Source organism: Crocuta crocuta, unplaced genomic scaffold (genome assembly GCF_008692635.1).
Source record: "Crocuta crocuta isolate KB4526 unplaced genomic scaffold, BGI_CrCroc_1.0 scaffold190, whole genome shotgun sequence".
NCBI lineage: Eukaryota > Metazoa > Chordata > Mammalia > Carnivora > Hyaenidae > Crocuta > Crocuta crocuta.
This window is the reverse complement of record NW_027527955.1, coordinates 11,797,225-11,816,675: the sequence shown is the minus strand read 5'-3', so window position 1 is coordinate 11,816,675 and position 19,451 is coordinate 11,797,225. Positions and strand designations below refer to the sequence as shown.

The following is a 19,451-nucleotide window of genomic DNA, read 5'->3' as shown; positions in this document are numbered from 1 at the left end:
TGGACATGAGGAACCACTAGCTTCAGTGCCATGCTTTGGAGGATCCCTCTCTGGTCCTTCTCCAGTACTTCCTGTCCCAAAGGCACAGGCAGTCTGTGGAGCTAACCTCCTCCAACTTCACTGTCTATAGTGTGCTCAGGATACTTGAGAATTCACCACTTAAATGTCCCTAGGGGTTCCTCTGTGGCTGCCTCCTCAGTTGTGTCAGAGCATACAATTTGTGGAGCTGTCTGTCCTAGTGGTGGTCAAGGGAAGCTGTTTTCAGCGGCATGGTATGGACAAGAAAGCTGGAATATCCACAGGCTTAAGTGTGGGGCTCCTGATAACATATGAGGGAGCCAAGGGTGGGATGAGAACATGGGCAACAGCAGACGTCTGAGGTGACCAGAACCCCAAGGAGTTAGAGAAGTCTACACAACATACTATAAGAGTCCAATGACTTACAAACAAATATATGATGTTATAGGAAGCAGAGATGATGATGAACACTGTAAAGCAAAATAAAGCAGGTTAAGGGGGTAGAGTGTGTGGAGGGGAGACTTTTTAGAAAGGGAGGTCGAGAAAGTCATCTCTGGGGTGGTGGCATTTAAGCAGAGACCCAAATGAAGTGAGGAAGGGGACAGGGACATTCTGGCACAGGTGCATGACATAGCTGTAGGAAAGTTCTCAGGGACAGAGCTGAAGTTGTATAGATACGTAGGATGGGCTGATAGGTCAGGCCTTTGTGAACTGTAAGGATTGTGTTTGTTTGTTTGTTTGTTTGACTATAAGGATTTTTATTCTGAGAATGTTGGGAAGCCATTGCAGAGTTCTGAGCAGGAGACTGACATGATTTGATTCACTTTTGAAAAACTTGACTGTAGAATAACAAGGATGGAAACAGGAAGACAGCTAAGTAGGATGTTATACAGCATTCTTTTTTTTAAGACTTTTTCTCATTTATTTTAAAAATTATTTATTTGTAAAAACTGTGGTAAAATCTATACAACATAAAACTAACCATTTTTAAGTTACAATTCAGTGGCATCAAATATATTCACACTGTTATGCAATTACTATCCATCTCCAAAACTTTTCTCGTCTTATTAGACTGGAACTTTATACATATTAAGCAATCACTCCTCATTTCCCCCTTCCTTCAGCCCCTGGCAACCACCCTTGTACTTTCTGTCTTTATAAGTTTGACTTATTTTATTGAAGAATACAGAAGTATTTTTATTTTTTCATTTAATGATGCAAAACACAAATGCTGGTTTGACATACAGTCACATATAACTTTTTCCCTCATATTTACAACTCAGCAGATTGGTGAAACCAAAGAAACTGGTATAATCACTACATAGAGCATACTGTAGTAGTATTTCAAAAGTTTATTCCAATCCATTTCTTCTTTGGTACTCTAAAGCATCTTCATTATGTTGTTTGATGAGATAAATCCACAAGAAGAGGGAGGTGCTCAAGGTTAGTTCAACTTGCAGGCAGTCCTGTCTGTCATGTGGGTTCCCAAATATAGAACTTTGATTGCACTGCAGAGCTGCTTGGGAGACTGACTGGAGACAGCAGCTTGGAGAAATGGCACAGATATGTAGCTGGTGCCATCTTGCTGGGCCAGGCTCCTGAATTTGACTCTTTAGATACTTCATAAAAGTGCAATCATGCAGTATTTGTCTTTGTGTGACTGGCTTAGTTCACTTAGCATAATGTTCATCTGTGTTGTGGTATGTGTCAGAATTTCCTCCCTGTTTTAAGGATGAATAATATTCCATTGTATGTATATATTACATTTTGCATATCCATTCATCCATCCGTGGGTACTTGGGTTGCTTCCACCTTTTGGTTGTTGTGAATAATGCTACTGTGAACATGAGTGTACAAATGGCTCTTCAAATGTATCTGACTATGCAATAGCTGCTTTCAATTCTTTGGGGCATATACTCAGATGTGGAATTGTCAGATCCTATGGATATAATTCTATTTTTCATTTTTGAGAAGCCACATACATCCTACCAACAATGCGCAAGAGTTTGTTTTCTTCACATCCTTTTCAACACTTGTTTTCTTTTTTGAAATCCGTAAAGCTTTCCTCTATGTTTTCTTCTAAGAGTCTTATAGTTTTAGCTTTTATGCTTATATCTTTGAACCATCTTGAGTTAATTTTTTTGTATATGATGTTAGGTCCAACTTCATTCTTTTACGTGTGAATATCCAATTTCTCAGAACTATTTGTTGAAAACACTGTATTTTCCTATAAATGGTCTTGGCACCCTTATCAAAAGTTATTAGACCCTATATGTGAGTTTGTTTCTGAGATCTCTGTTCTACTTCATTAGGCTATTATCTGTCTTTATGCCAAGACTATACTGTTTTCATTACTTTAGTGTTGTAGTAAGTTTTGAAATCAGGACGTACCAGTCCTCCAAATTTGTTCTTTTTCAAGATTGTTTTGGTTATTTGGGAGTCCCTTTACATTCCATATGAATCTTAGAATAGATTTTTCTATGTCTGAGAAAAATATTATTGGGATTTTAATAGGGATTGTATTGAACCTGTAGATTGATTTGGATAGTATTGATGTCTTAATAATATTAAGTCTTTTAATCCACGAACATAGGATGTCTTTCCATTTATTTATGTCTTTAATTTCTTTCAGCACTGTTTTGTAGTTGTCAGTGTATAAGTCTTTCTCCTTAGTTAATTCCTAAGTATCTTAGCTATCTATTCTTTTTATAAAAGTTTATTTATTTTTTAAAATGTTTTTACACTTATTTGTTATTTATTTATAATCTGCACTAGTGGTGCAGAGCCTGATGCAGGGCTTGAACCCATGAGCCACAAGATCATGACTTGAGCCAAGGATGCTTAAGTTGGACATTTACCTGACTGTGCAACCCAGACATTCCTATTTATTCTTATTGATGTTATTGTAATTATAATTGTTTTTAAATTTCTTTTTGTATTATTTGTTGTTAACATATAGAAATGCAACTGATTTTTGTGTGTTAACTTTGTATCCTGAAACTTTGCTGAGTTTATTAGTTTTAACAAATTTTATTTTGTGTATAGAATCTTTAAGGGTTTTTTTTACATATAATTTTACATCATCTGCAAACAGACATAGTTTTACTTCTCTCTTTCCAATTTGGATGTCTTTTATTTCTTGTCTAATGTTACTGCAACATTCTATCAAGAAATGATGAAGATTTTAATGGGGGCTGGGAAAGCTTGGATTTGGGATGCATTTAGCAACTAGAATAAATAGAATTGTTTGGCTTGGATATGGTTGTGGGAGAAGGAGAGGAGTGAAGAATGACTTCTAGGCTTACAGATAGAAAAATTGGCTAAGTGCAAGTGCAAAATCTAACAGTGCACCTAAAGGAACTAGAGGGAGAGCAACAAGAGCATCCCAAACCCAGTAGAAGAGAAATAATAAAAATCAGGACAGAAATAAACAATATAGAAACCAAAGAAACAGTTGAACAGATCAATGAAACCAAGAGTTGGTTTTTTGAAAAAATAAACAAAATTGACAAACCTCTAGCCAGGCTTCTCAAAAAGAAAGGAGAGAGCACTCAAATAGACAAAATCATGAATTAAAAAGGACTTATTGCAACCAACCCCTCAGAAATACAAGCAATTATCAAGGAATACTATGAAAAATTATATGCCAACAAATTGGAAAACTTAGAAGAAATGGACAAATTCCTAAACACACATTCACTACCAAAATTCACACGGGAAGAGATAGGAAATCTCAACAGACCCATAACTATTGAGGAAATCAAATCAGTTATCAAAAACCTCCCAACAAATAAGAGCCTTGGGCCAGATGGCTTCCCTAGGGAATTCTACCAGACATTTAAAACAGAATTAATACCCATTCTTCTCAAGCNCTCTCTGACTCTCCCCTGCTCAAGCTGTCTCTCTCTCTCTCTCCTAGAAATAAATAAAACATAAAAAAAAAATTAAAAAAAAAAAGAATTATCAACCCAGATCAAGTGGAATTTATTCCTAGGTTACAGGGCTGGTTCACTATTTGCAAATCAATCAATGTGATACATCACATCAACAAAAGATAAGATAAAAACCATATGATCCTGTTGATCGATAGATGCAGAAAAAGCATTTGACAAAATATAGCATCCCTTCTTATAAAGACCCTCGAGAAACTCGGGATAAAAGGAACTACTTAAACATCATAAAAGTCATCTATGAGAAGCCCTCAGCTAACATCATCCTCAATGGGGAAAAACGGAGAGCTTTCCCCCTGAGATCAGGAACACGACAGGGATGTCCACCTTCACCACTGTGGTTTAACATAGTGCTGGAAGTCCTAGCATCAGCCATCAGACAACAAAAGGAAATAAAAGGCATCAGAATTGGCAAAGAAGTCAAACTTTCACTTTTCACAGACGACATGATACTCTACATAGAAAACCTGACAGACTCCACCAGAAGCCTACTAGAACTGATCCATGAATTCAGCAAAGTTGCAGGGTACAAAATCAACGTACAGAACAATGAAGCAACAGAAAGAGAATTCAAGAAACTGATCCTATTCAAAATTGCACAAAAAACCATAAAATACCTAGGAATTAACCTAAGCAAAGAAATAAGAAAACTATATGATTAAAACTATAGAAAACTTATGAAGGAAATTGAAGAGGACACAAAGAAATGGAAAAACATTCCATGCTCATGGATTGGAAGAATAAATATAGTTACAATGTCATTACTACCCAAAGCAATCTACACATTCAATGCAATCCCAATCAAAATTGCACCAGCATTCTTCTCAAAACTAGAACAAACTATCCTAAAATTTGAACCACAAAAGACCTCAAATAGCCTTAACGTAATATTGAAGAAGAAAACAAAATGGGAGGCATCACCATCCCAGACTTTAGCCTCTACTACAAAGCTGTCATCATCAAGACAGTATGGTATTGGCACAAAAACAGACACATAGACCAATGGAATAGAATAGAGAACTCAGAATTGGACCCAAAAATGTACAGCCAACTAATCTTTGACAAAGCAGGAAAGGGTATCCAATGGAAAAAAGACAGCCTCTTTAACAGATGGTGCTGGGAGAACAGGACAGCAACATGCCGAAGAATGAAACTAGACCACTTTCTTACACCATACACAAAACTAAACTCAAAATGGATGAAGGACCTGAATGTGAGACAGGAAACCATCAAAACCCTAGAGGAGAAAGCAGGAAACAACCTCCTTGACCTCAACCGCAGCAATTTCTTACTGGACACATCCCCAAAGGCAAGGGAATCAAGAGCAAAAATGAACTATTGGGACCTCATCAAGATTAAAAGTCTCTGCATGGCAAAAGAAACAATCCATAAAACTAACAGGCAACCGACAGAATGGGAAAAGATAGTTTCAAATGACATATCAGATAGAGGGCNGAGAGGGAGGGAGGCAAACCATGAGAGACTCTTGAATGCTGAGAACAAACTGAGGGCTGATGGGGGTGGGGGAGAGGGAAAGGGGATTGATGGGCATGGAGGGCTCTTGTGGGGATGAGCACTGGGTGTTAAATGGAAACCAACCTGACAATAAACTATTTTAAAAAAAAGAAAGAAAAATTGGATGAACCATTGTGGTGCCATTTATGGGATAGTTGGAGGAGTGTATGCTTAGGAGAGACCATATTAAATATGGCCATCAATGTGGACAACATAGATAAAAGCAAGAGAATATGATAGGAAGAGTTCAGGAAACAGACTTTTGGGGCAAGCTCACATTTAAAAAAGGGATAGAAGAAAAGGCATCAGAAAGTAAGGCAATAAAGAAGCAACCCAAGGGGTAGAAAAAGAACAAGGAGAGTCAGAGAAACAATAAGGAGAAAGTTTCAAGAAAGTGGCTTTAATTAATTTTGCAACGAATTGGGGAAGGTAGATGAGGACTGAGCAAGGACCTTTTACATGAGCAATGAGGTCATTGGTGATCTCCAACACAGAATTTGCTGCAGAATTGGGAAGGCCTCCGCCCATCTGCAAGGAAGTTGGAAAAGTAAGTGTGTGATGGGAAGTGCTCTAAACAAATATAAAGTGCTATACTTATAAGGCCTATGAGGTGGCATTGATGTTAGTGTTGTCACGGAAACAAAAACATTTAGGAGAACCAATAGCCACCTAATACTCGTAACTCTAACTCATCACATTCCCAGGATCTGTTGGGAAAGATGCTGATAAAACCAGTGTTAGAGGGACAGGGCTAAGGTTTCTTCCTTTTAGAGGTAGTCCCTAACGGAAATATTTCCCCCTTCTTCTTGAGAAGGAAGCCAGCCAACACCCACACCAAGCTCTATAAAGCATAGATAGACCAGCTGACCAAAGTTCCTTATCCTCTTGCTGTGAGCTGAAACTGTTTATAAACTAAATTTACTCTTTCACTTTTCCTTTAAACAAGCTGGACTACTTGGAGGAGGAAGGCGAGAGGAATAGAGAAGACAGAAGCAAAGCCAGCAGAAGCACAGAAACTGGGTGAGCATTTTCATCTTTGCCTTGTTAATGCATTATTGAGAATTAGACCTTGCTTATCACTTCATAGTCAGAAGAATGACTTTTGAACAGTATGTTAATTTTGTTCTAATGTAAATTTTTTTCTACCATGTATGTAGCATTTTAAAAGATGTTGGGAAAGTACAGAAAAGTAGAAGGAAGCAAAAACCACTGCTGAGCTAGTCTTTATTGACATTTTGGGGGATATTTCTTTTCATTCTTTTTTTGCATGTCTGCATATTTTTTAGTTTGATCTCCACTGTTGTGCCCATACAGTATGGATTACTTGATGATCATGTTTTTCCATTAGAGGATAAATTGTTTCTACATTGCTGTAAATTCTTCATAATGGTAATTTTAAATTGCTGGATATTGTTGCATTGAGGTGATTTATCACACCTCACTCAAGCATTCCCCTGCTTTTGGCCATATAACATCTTTCTTATTTTTCATAGACTGAGACTTTTTTAAATGTTTATTTTTTGAGAGAGAGAGAGACAGAGAGAGAGAGGCAGAGAGACAGGGAGACACAGGGTCCAAAGTGGCCTCTGCGCTGACAGCAGAGAGCCCATGTGGGGCTTGAATTCACAAACTGTGAAATCATGACATGTGCTGAAGTCGGATGCTTAACCAGCTGAGCCACCCAGGTACTCTGTGACTGGGTTATTTTATTATGTAAAATGTACTTTTTTCCCATTCGGAGGTGAGGCTATATATTGGGGGAGAGGAAGTTAAATTTGAGAATGTATGTGTCAGTGGTTTTACTTGAAGGTAGAATGAGAGAGAGAGAGGGTATGTGTGAGACAGCATATGTATATAACCTGTTTATTACCTCTTTAGGGCCTGAGTCAGTGGTTTAGCTGTGCATTCAGCCAGAATCACCGGATTCTGAGGAAATTAAAAAGTATCCTTAGAATAACTGAAACTTAGCTTTTAGAGACAAGCCAGTCATCTGTAGTAGTCTTGTTTTGTTTTGTTTTTCAAAAATTTCCCAGGTTGTTCTAATGGGTGGCCAGCATACTAAAAGCTGACATAGGTCATTTGAAATATTTTCCTGTCTCTGACCCATGCCTGAGATCAGTAAGTATTAAGGAAAGGAGAGATACAATTTCAGGCAAGCCACCCAGATCTTTCTTTTAATACTATATTAATAATGCCAAAATAATTTGTGAGAAACATAAAATGAGCAAAACCTCTAGAAATTTCTATCATCCACCTCACCCACATAAACTCTTGAGATGAGAATCTGTTTATGAATTTCAATTTACTAATCCTTTAAAGAGATGGATTTGTTTCCAGTGCATTGGTTAAAAGAGAGAGGTTAGGGCTCCAGAATGTTCCAAATGAATCCAAATTAAACAGCATCTGTTAGTATTCTGCCTTCCTCCCCTCCTGGAGTCATAAGGGGTACAAGACAACATAAATAACACCTGTTCTAGAAGAAAAATAACATATTTTTGCAATGTACTCATTGCTCTGTGTCAGGATCACCCTGGGCACTTTTAGTATCTCATGTGTATTCCAGACTCCGGGACTCCCATTTTTCAAGTTTGTTTTACACACCAGACTTGGAAGGCACATTATTCCTCCAAGGCTAAGCCTGGAAGATAAAAGCCTAACAAGAGCTTGTACAGTTACCCAGTGGGCTCTCCTTAATGCAGCAGCCAAAGAGAGAAAGGCAAACAGTTGTCTGGGTTGCTCAGCTTTGCTGTTGCACCTTATTAAATTTAAGTCAGAACCTCCAGGACCATATCTGTGATTTTCTGGGGGCACTGACCACTGCCTTCTTTGTACTGGAGTTACTTATCTGCAGATCTCAACCCTTCTACTGACCAAGAATGCCTGAGGATGGAGTCCTTGCAGAAAACCTAGTACATGGGCTCCGTTAAGAATAGATGGGAGGTTAGGGGTGCCTGGGTAGCTCAGTCGGTTGAGCATTTGACTTTGGCTCAGGTCATGATCTCACGGTCATGTGAGTTTGAGCCCCACATCGGGCCTTGTGCTAACAGTGCCAAGCCTGCTTCTGATTCTGTCTCCCTCTCTCTATCCCTCCCCCGCTTGAGCTCTCTGTCTCTCTCAAAAATAAATGAACATTGAAAAAAGTTTAAGAATAGATGAGAAGGCATAAATAAATTAATTCCTCAATGAATGTGGAGTTTAACTAACAGCTTATGTTTATCTCTGTTGAACCTATTAACCTCTTTATATTAACTGACCCATGGAGAAAATGGTACAATGTTTGAGAGTATTTAAAGGAAAACTTCTCCTATTGGATAGATAACTTGGCAGTGGGGGCTGATGCCTTTGACAAGGGAAGTAACAGAAGCTGGAGCAGGGAGTGGGAACCAAAGCATCCCAAAAGTTGGAAAGGTCCTTGAGAAGGGCCAGGGTCAGGAAAGAAAACTTTTTGTACCTCTGGTGTTTTGAAGAGAGGTTTTGAGGAAAGGGGGAAGGAGATTTGGAGAAGAACCAGAAGGAAAAAGAGAGGGGAGGGGAGGGAGGACAGGTCAGGGGGGGGGGGGGGGAAAGAAGAATCAAGTGGAGGGAAAGTGGTGGAGGCAGGGCGGAGCACAGCCTCTTTGTTCCAGGGGTTTAAAGACTCATTAAGCTGGAAGAATTTAAAAGGATCCAGTAAACAAACCTTTATGTGTACATTATAAAAACAAGAGGTTTTTTTTTTTAATCATAAAGGAAAAACAATTTCCCGTGTAAGTGTCCTGTGAGGCTGTACAGACGGCTTTTTACCCCGTTTGCACATATAGTACAGAACACACAATGGTCTACATGGTACATGGGGGCATTGCAGATTCTTTAACGGATGTTGATTTTGTTGTATTTTGAGTTTTACTTCAATGATAACTTTGGTTTCTTAGAAATTCTCTGAGAGAATTAAAGGCAGTTTTCCTGCCAGACACAAATCCCTACCAGGAACGTGGCACAAAGTGAGAAAAACTACTGTCAAGCCTCAAAGATATAGTGTCCTTTTCTACAGTGTTTAGAACAGAGCACTATTTGGGTCTTTTCTGACAATACTCTCCTGCCCCCCTGCCACTGACTCTGTATCCCTGTCCCCAGAACCTAAATCTGAATTTCAGAAGCAGAAAATTGGTGAGGAAAAATGCGCAAATGTCATTTTGTTGCAAAAGACCACTGGGAATTCTTTTCCTTAGAAGAGATTTATTGTGAGACATAAAATGAGTGAGGTGGATATTACCTTCATTAGCTCATTCAGCGGTCAATTATTTGAGCATGTTTATGTGCCACAAGCTGTGTTAGGGCCTGAGGTACAGCATGAGACTTCCTCCTGCCATTGCTGGTGACCAGTCTGGTGAGTGGGGGTAGACAGAAGCTATGGGGTAGGTGCTGGGACAGGAAGCCCATGGGGCAGCAGGGCCAGGTGGGGCAGCAGCCAGCCAAGACCGGGAGGGAGCAGAGAAGGCTTTTCCTGGAAGAAAGGATATAATAAAGAAGCCTGAGATTGGGTAAAAGATGGCCAGGTGATGAGCTGGTGCTCTAAGTGAACAGGTGAGAGAGAGCCAGGTGTGTTGGGGGCATTGAAATAAGTTCCATGAGGCTGGAATGGACCTAACTTAGGGCAGAGGAGTGGAGAGAATATGCTAGATGACAAGATCCATATTGTGATGTGCCTGGAGTTGAACTTCATTCTGATGTGATGGTGGTAAACAGAAAAGTAATGTGGTCAGATATGTCTTTTGGAAAGGTCACTGGCCACTGTGTGGAGAATGAGCTGAGAATAGCGAGAGTGAAGGCAGGGAGCCGTTCAGGAATCTGTGTCCCTTGTGCAGGTGAGAGACAACAGACTGTACTGGGACTGCCATCAGCTCCTCTGTAATGGAAAAAGGTGCTGGTGGAGACAGGAGGGTAATGAGGCCAAGCCTGCCTTGGAGAAGACACTGGACAGCAGGACAGGCGGGGGGAGGAGGAAAGCCCATGGACTGCTTTTGTTGCATGCCCTCTTCTCGTTGGTTTCAGATGCCCACTGCTCCCATGCTACTGGCAGCTTCCTAGGGCACCTTCCTGGACAGTTACCTTGGGTTACAGTTTTCCATACATATCAAAACACTCTCTCCTTGTCTATTTGTTTGTTACCACCCTATACAAGTATCCTACACCTGGCATACTAAACAGTTCTCAGGCTTTTCTTCCCTTCCCAACAGACAGAGTTGCATTAGGCACGATAGTGCATTGACTGCGTACAAGTGCCAGGATCAGTACAGCTTTAGGTTGTAGGCGCTCACCTGCATTGCCTCCTTTGGTCTTCCGGATAACTCCAAGAAGTTGAGTACTTGCTAATGCTTACACAGTTATCAGAGGGTAGAGCCAGGATTTGGATCCTATTGCAATTTAAAGCTTTTCTATGATATCACGATGCCTCTATATCATTCCAGGAAACAAAGGACATTTAACAAGCTTTCTTTGTAAATAATTTCTTGGCTCTAAGAAGTGAATTTTACGGTGGAATATGAGATGCCTCGGTAGGAGGGAAGAGAAAGAGAGGGAGTTTTAATTTTGAATGAGTGGGCTTTGAGGGAGCTCCTGAGTCATGGCCCGTAGTCACTTCTGTCATAGGCAAGAGAGTCCCTAATGCTGACACAGTCCAGAGGAAATTATTGGACTGAGTTGAGCAATGGCTTCTGAGATGACACTTGCTCACCTTCTGTCTTTATTCTGTCTTTGCAAATTGAAGACTGGAGAATCAGAGACAGATGCAAAAGGCATTTGGGGACAAAAATTTGTTCAGGTATTTTTATAAAATTAAATCCATAATCTGGTCATAGGATTATTATATTATTAACATTTTTATTAACAAAGAAGAGCTGAGAAAAGTTACAAAAGCCAGAAAAAAGACAGCACTTAGTCAAAATAATGCTGAAAAATGAAGTTATATCTTCAAGGAGCTCAGAGTAGTCCCTACGTGTTCGGTTTTCTTTGTGTTCAATTTGTCTTCGTTTGTTGTAGTGGTGGAGTGTTGCTGGTTAGGAAGAACAATGAAGAAAAGCCAGCTTTGGGAGAATAGTAGAGAATGAAAGAAGGAAATTAAGCAAAGACAGAGGTGGTAATGAGGATGCCAGAGATAATGCCACACATCTCACCCTTGTGGGCAGAGAGAAGCCCCTTTACATGCTGAGATGCTGACCTTCTGCTAGGCCTCAGCTCCTGCTATGTCCCTGGGGGTAAATTATTCTCTGGAAGCATTTCTACCCTCCAAATATACAAGAAAGAATGAAATTGTGAAAAAAGTCCAATTGCAAGGGGCAATTATCCCCAAGTGTGTCCAAAATTCATAGCCACCTTTTTTGCACGGGAAAATTATCCAGAATGGAACTTCACAAGAGAATGTATAAACAAGAGGAGAAAAGCAGCCAAGCAAACAGAGGAGAAAAGCATATCAGCAAAGGGTAGAAAAAAAAGGCAACTATTGCTCACCTGTAAGCCTGATGCTGATATCTGACATCTGACATCTTGGCCACTCCAGCACTTTCCAAACGGTCACTATTCATCCATACAGATCTTGGCCCTAATGGCAGCTCTGGCAATACACATGTTCTTACAGTGCCTCTTCCTCTGTCCCTGTGCATTTGTGGTGGGGATGTCATTTTACCATACATTCTGTGGTCTGAGCAAAGTTCCCCTTTCAGTAGAAGAGGCCACAGCTAGTGTGTGCTGCATGTCCAGCCCCACTCCCAAACTAGGCCTAACAGTCCATATTTCAAGAGGGCCCAGCAGCTTTAGGAAAAGCCCAGACCACGAAGGCTTTGGTGACTTCCTTGAGCTCACAGGAGTCAGGGAAGGTGCTATAAGGAGAGAGAGGCAGATACAAATGGAAGGGCACATGTGGATCAGCAGTTGGCCAAAATCACTGAAAACTTGACAATCCAACTGCTATGATTTTAAGAAAATATTCTAATTAGGAAACTTCATAAGGTGCCTAGTCTTTAGAGCCAAAATAGGAAATCAAATTAATGAAATTCAGAATTTATTTTGGGGGTTTTCGAGCTTTCTCCGAACATTCTGGAATTTAGTCAGCAGGCAGGTCAGGGAGACTGACCAATTCGCAGTATCCTCCTTCAGTATCCTGATGGGTTCCTGAATAATCTGAGGAGAGATGGTGATGGGGGGGTGGTGGAAAGTTTGATTATAAAAGAAGCCACTTAGGGGGCACCTCGGTGGCTCAGTTGGGTGAGTAACTGACTTGATTTCTGCTCAGATCATGATCTCAGGGTCTCGGAATCGAGCCCGCATCAAGCTCCATGATGGCATGGAGCCTGCTTGGGATTCTTTCTCCCTTTCCCTCTGCCTCTCTTCCCTGCTCATGTGCTCTCTCTCTCAAATAAAAAAATAAAAATAAAAATAAGCCACTTAGTTTAGGCAATAACAAGGGAGAAAGTGTTCAGTGCACTCGGTCACTCACAGAGATCCTCTGCCTGTTGTGAAAGCCTCTCCACCCTTGCTTCAAGGACTCACTCAGGTCTAGATGGAAAACAGGCCAGATCCAAAGACCCTTCCTCAGAGGTTTCAAGCCACTCCAGAAGCCCACAGCAATCCTATGAACGGCACATTGAATTTTCTGCCTGCTGAGTTCCAAGGTGAATCAGGCACAAGTTTGTGGGACCTGGGAGGATGCAACTTCCGAATGTAAAGTCCTAACCAGAGGGCAAGAATTAGACAATAAAACTCTGCATAGGCCACGGAGCAGAAACTCCAATTATCCTTCAGGGTGAATTATCAGGTCCCAGGACTCTGGCTGAAAAGTTCCCCTGGCCCCAGAGCTGTTAAGAAGAATCTCTATAACACAGAGAAAGTGAATTAGAGAATTTCCTCCTCAGGGAACTTCCAGAGCCATAAACACTGTTCTACATTTACTGCTTTACAGCAGATCTCGGTCAAGGTGCTGACTTGTCAGCTATGAGGCATGGGGAAGTAAATGGCATTTGGAAGGCGAAAGGGCATTAGCCTGTAGTTTGTGAAGTAACGGTACTTTGAGGCACTTTGCAGGGAGACAGAGGAGGAGGGATTGTGCTCCAATCCCTTTTGAGCAGAATGCTCAAAAAAAAAACAAGCAAACAACAACAACCAAACAAACAACAAAACAAAACAAAACAAAAAATCAAACTGCTGACTCCAACAAAAAGGCACCTTCCTGCTCCCATTTATTCTGGAAACCTGGGGACCAGCTCAGTTCCTCATTCAAAAGATGTTGTTATCCCCATTCTTTTTGTCCATATTTCTGTTTTGGTCTCCAAGAACCTAATTTATTGTGTCCCTTTGGAAAAAATCTGAAAGCACAAGCTCCTATTCCCAGGAGGCCAGAAAGTATACAAAGCTTTACATGCCCTGCCATGACATTGGGGCCTAGTTTCAACTAAGTAAGTAAGTTAGAAGTCTTGGATTTCAAGAATCAGGCACTCAATGATACTTCCCTGTTTGGGAGTCATGGAGACATATCTTGTCAGCACTCTGGGGCCTCTGGGATTTTGAGGGACAAACATGTTGTGGAATCTTCTGATCCAGAGGGTTGCATCCTCTGTGCACAACTTCGGGGGCTCAGCCTGTGATCCTTTGCAGTAACAAGAACTCCCACATTGTGCTTTCTCTCGTCCCAGCCCCGGCCTGTGTGCCATTTTGCCATCATCCCACTTCCTTCTCACAGCAGCCCTGTGGAGGAGTGACTAGTGTTATCACTGCCCCCATTTTGCTGAGGAGGAACTAAGGCACCGGAAGATAAAGCTACTTGCAAAGGTCACAAAGCCAGTGATGAAAGAACCAGTTCTCTGCAACTGCTTCCTCCCTGCAGAGGCACTATTTTTTTTTTTTTGTATCATTAAATCATCTCTCAGCCTTGCTTTTCTAGTTTGACTCATGCCCCATGGGCCTTTTCACCTTTTAAATCATTTCTCTGGGCCCCAACTTCGAAGTTTAATCATTATAGTTAACATTGTTGAGTGCTCACACTATGTGAGATACTTTGCACTCACTGTGCCATTTACAGATGAGGAAACTGAGGCCCAGAGAAGATAAATCACTAAATCACTTGTACCAGATCCCCAAGCTTGTAAGGGGCAGATTTGGCTCCCTGATCTTATGCCAACTCCCTCCTCTGAACATTTCCATCAACTATAAAAAGAATGTCCTATTTGCCATTCCACAGTATGCAGTAGTTCTGGGAGCTAAAATCCAAATTACACTCTAAAGTTGGCAGAGAAAACAAAGGGCATTATTATGGGGGGAGTGGGGAACCACAGGATAGCTATTAAAGTAGAATCTTCATGCTGTGGAGAACTACAAACCCATGGTGATGTAGTGTGAGGACGTAGATGTATGTGAGGAGGAGAGGGAGAGGTCTGATGGGGCTGTGAATTCACCTGGACCATCAAATCCTATGGTTCTGCAGTAGTTTAATCTCGCAGCGAGATACAGGTCAGGAGATGCTAACGGTTTCTAAGCATCAGCTAACAAAATCCAAGGTTACCGTGGTGACTTTGTATGTGAAGAGTAAGGATAGAATTCAAGGCATATCATACAAAAATAGTAGATGTAACTCTGTCAACTGATTGGATGTGAAATATATAAGAAAGAAAAATGAAAGAAAACATGCCCCAAATGGCTACCACCCAAATTGGTCTGCTCAAGCTGCCATAACAAAATACCACAGAATGGGTGGTTTAAATAACAGAAATTTATTTCTCACAGTTCTAGGGGCTGGAAGTCCAAGATCAAGGTGCTGACAAGGTAGATTTTATTCTGAGGCCCTTCTTTCTGGCTTTTATGTGACTGCCATCTTACTATGTCCTCACATGTCCTAAGGACACTAGTCCTATTGGATCAGCATCCTTCCCTTATTTAACCTTAATTAACTCCATAAAAGACCTATCTCTGATACAGTCACATTTGAGGCTGGGGCTTCAACATATAAATTTTGGAAGCACATGAACATTCAGTCCAATAATACCAGCTGAGTGGGATTGGTTTGAGAGAGAGGAGAAACCCAAGTAAGATTTAAGTAGAGACAGATCTCCAAATAAGGCTATCCTGGAGACAACTAGAAATGTAGGAATCTTGCTTAGGTTAGAAGTCAGGAAAAAATCACTTAAAAATTTTCTAGTCTCAGAGTTTTTTTCCTTTAGTTATAAAATTGAGATAATACCAACTCAGCCTTTCTCACAAGGTAGTCCAAGTGAAGCAAATAAGATAACTGAGAAATAATTTTTTTGCAAACTGTAAGCTGAAAATATGATATCTTCATATGTCAAAGACATCTGGGAGTCAGAGGCAGAGAGATGGAGTAAAGTCTTCATCATGGTTGAGTTCTCGGGGGATGAGAGAGAGGCAAGCTGAGATGATGGCGGGCTCCAGTGATTGTCCACAATTGGGTAAAGAAGAACTAACAGTGGATTACTGAACAATCATGAAATGGAAAACCACAAGTACCCAGGACCACAGAAAACAGAGAAGTGGATGTTTCACAGACAAGACATGAGGAACAAATTCTAAAGTAACTGAGAAGGAAGTTTGAGAAGCGGCAGTAGTACCCGCTATTGAGCAGGAACAGATGATTTTATCTTAATCATGTATGATTCAGAGGGGGCTCTCAAGAGGTGGTGGGGATGGGGCAAGGCAGCTCTAACTGTAAATTAAAAAGAGGAAGGTGAGAAAGAAATGACAACAGTGAGCCAAGTAGGGAGTTAAGGTGTAAGAGGACAAGCAAAAACAAAAATTTGAGTAGGTCACAGAATTAGTAGAAGAGAGAACTGGCATTTGGTTGACCACCTGCTAGGTATAGTGAACACATTCTTTCACTTGCAACTCAGAACAGTCCTATAAGGCTTTCTTAGCCTCATTTTGAAGGTGAGGAGGCTGAAGCTCAAAGAGTAAGAGTTCTACAACTAGAAAGTGGGAGAGTTGGGAGTCAGAAGAGGTCTGCTACACTTCAGGCACAGTGTACATTCTAATCTGGAGGTTCAGGTGGATGAAGTTTGAAGAGAGAAGGAGAAATGAAGAGAAGAGACTGAAGTCACTGGAGGGAGGTTGTCTAAGAGTAACAATCAAGATGTCTCCAAAGAAAAGAAGACATGCATCTTCCCTCCGGATTCAAAATCTTCCTCTGGCAGTGCGCCCCTTCACTACAGAGCTTGAGGGTGTCCTCTCCCATCTTGGCAGTCACTTTCTTGACTGCTGCACCTTTATCAGCTTCCTATCCTTGGACTTCCATCCCACTCCTCTGGTCACTGATAACCTTGAGACTTTTTATCCCCGCTGACTACCTGCTCTTTCAACCAGTCTTTCTTTTGGCCTCCTTTACATTACATTCTTGATTGGTCTCTTATGGTTTGGCCAGCCTTTGTCAATCATCTTTCCAGGCTCCTGTTTTCTGCCTGTCCCTTAACAGGAGCTTTAAGGGACACTCTTTTGACACTCTTTTCTTCTCTGTTCTCACACCCCTGTGAGGTCATCCACTTTTCTGGCTTCGGTTAGCATCAAGCACGGATGGCCCCTAAATTCATCAAGTTCCCTTAGTCCCTCTGCCCCTGCTCTAGACTGCAAGGGGACAGTTCCATTTACATGTGTCACAAAAGCTTCAAAATCAAAATGTCCCAAATTGAACTCATTTTCCCCCAAACAGCATCTTCCTCTTATGTTCTTTTGTTTTTTTTTAATATATTTTATTTATTTCTAGGAGAGAGAGACAGCGTGAAGAGGGGAGGGCCAGAGAGCGAGGGAGACACAGACTCGGAAACAGGCTCCAGGCTCTGAGCTGGCAGTCAGCAGAGAGCCCGACGCGGGGCTCGAACCCACGAACCGCGAGATCATGACCTAAGCGAAAGTCGGACGCTCAACCGACTAAGCCACCCAGGCGCCCCCCTCTTATGTTCTTTTTATTAGTGTAAGGCAACATTCTCCCCGCAAATACCCGAGAAGATCCCCCCTTCCCTTGATTGGTCCTCTCTTCTATAACTGGTCCATCTGCAACTGGGACCACCTCTCATTTTTCTTTATATCTATCAATCCCATCCAACTATATCTACTCCCTCTGCCCTGGCAATCACAGGGGTGTCCCTTGCAGTCTCTGAACCTAAGCTTGCCTCCTTCCAAACTGCCCTCCCATCTGCTGCCAGAATCACTCATCTAAAATACAGATCTTCTTTCCATAATTCAAGGGCTCTCATTGCCCTCAGAGTAAAACTCTAACTCCTTAGTGTGGATGTAGGTTACTCTCAGATCACCCTCTGCTCACCTCATTCTCCCTTTCATGTTTCTCCTATACTGTGTCCCTTGCTGTCCCCCAAACTTATCATGTGCTCTCAGCAACCAGTCTTCATATATCCTGCTCCTCAGTCTGGAGCCCCTGCCCACTTTCCCTAGTCAACCTTTCCCCTCAGCACCTTAAAAACTCCCTTGTTCCCCAAGGGCACACCTATGGCATTTTATTTGGATGCCTCTTCTCACTTTGCTTTATCTATTAACTTATCTGATTTATTCACCACTGTGGAGGTTCCTGTAGGTATGAGATTGTATTTTCTTCCTTGTCAGACACACAGGACCCAGTAATTGTGGCTCAGGTAGAGGCATAACAACTTAACATAACAGAGAGCTGGGAGCTGGATTTCAGTCTCATCCCACCGCTAAATGACAAGCAACCTTGGGCACACACACTATTCTGTGTCTTTGCCCTCTGGTTGTTGTCATCTATGCATAGCAGATGCAGGGTACCTAGGGCTGTTTGAGGACTGATTGAGTTAATATACATAAGGAGCTTTGCAGAGTGCCTACCACAGAGTAAACACAATACAGGTTGGCTGTTGCTTATTTTGAATGAACAAACATCTGTGGCTTGAGGTGGAAGTGGCTGATAGAGCATGTGTGCTTTCCCAGAGCCCTTAGGCAGGTTTGGCCAAGGAGGGTAGCTTGAAGTGAGGGAAGTGAGGGTGTCTGATGAAATCAGACAGCCAAGGGCCTGATGTTAACTTGCCATAAGGATTCTCAGTGTGGGAGTTAGAAGTCCCAGAGACAGTGGCCAAACAGAGGACCCAGAACGTCACCTAGTGGCAATCTGGGAGGCTGCTGGCAGGCGGGTCTAGCTCTCCTGACATGATACTGATAGATTAGGTGTTGCTCAAAATCCCATCATGAGTTCCTTGTAAAGATGATGCAAGCCGACTGCACTGACGTTTATTCCCCAGAAGATTCTCTGTTCTTTAGCAGTTTATCACAATCTCACAGCATCCCGTTGTGCAACTCGCACCCCTTGCTGCTCTGCCGGGTATATCTATGTCAGTGTGTCTGAGTGCCTCAGGCTTCAGGTTCTGAGACAGGTCACATGCCCAGGTGGCAGAACTGAAGGTGAGCACACCTGTGACACACAGTCGTGCTGACCGGAGGGGGGGGGGCACTCTGTGACAGGGTCTAATGATCCCTTGTGAATGTGTCAAAAATATATATTTCTAAAATAAAGTGTATTTTTCTAAGTATAAATGAAAATTCTTCCTGTGGTGTTTTGGACAGTTGCAGCTTTGCTGTGACCATGAAAACATTATAAGCATCAATAGAAGCTATTCATCCTCATCAGATTTATCTGGTCATGCAACACATTTGGTTTTCTTCATAATTGAAATACGGAATCCCCATCTGCTGCTGCTTCTCACTGTTTCTTCTTTGTTGCTGGATCACCAGTAAAGCTGCAGGAGACAAAGCCCTAATTCATTCTTTGTTCCGAGCCCTTTCTCAATACAGGAAGCTGTGCACAAGCTCTTTCTCCACTCCTGCCAAGGCGGTGGAAATTAGGCTGTCAATTTATTTCCTAATTTTCCTAGAATTTACCTTTCATGTATTTCTCAGCTTCCTGTCACGTACTAATTGGTCTGGCTGATTTTACAGCCACATTTAGCAGGCATTTTTTGTTTTGTTTTGTTT

General features: G+C 41.6%; 1 protein-coding gene and 1 pseudogene across 5 annotated transcripts in view; one reads left to right on the top strand and one right to left on the bottom strand.

Moving 5' to 3' along the window:
• Window positions 1–1,036: 1,036 nt before the first annotated feature.
• On the bottom strand, window positions 1,037–14,948 carry LOC144222101 (NADH dehydrogenase [ubiquinone] 1 subunit C1, mitochondrial pseudogene; annotated as a pseudogene). The gene is made up of 4 exons (XR_013332300.1): window positions 14,906–14,948; window positions 13,008–13,155; window positions 11,970–12,113; window positions 1,037–1,739 (listed from the first exon to the last, which is right to left on the bottom strand). The product of XR_013332300.1 is annotated as an NADH dehydrogenase [ubiquinone] 1 subunit C1, mitochondrial pseudogene (transcript).
• CYSLTR2 (cysteinyl leukotriene receptor 2) overlaps window positions 6,298–19,451 on the top strand; it is a 32,960-nt gene continuing 19,806 nt past the window's right edge. For 3 of the 4 annotated variants that reach the window (XM_077752629.1, XM_077752625.1, XM_077752628.1), the window contains exon 1: window positions 6,298–6,503. The gene's annotated coding sequence lies outside the window, so the exon portion shown is untranslated. Of the gene's footprint in view, window positions 6,504–17,217; window positions 17,425–19,451 lie in introns of all 4 variants that reach the window. The other variant, XM_077752627.1, reaches the window with a different exon arrangement.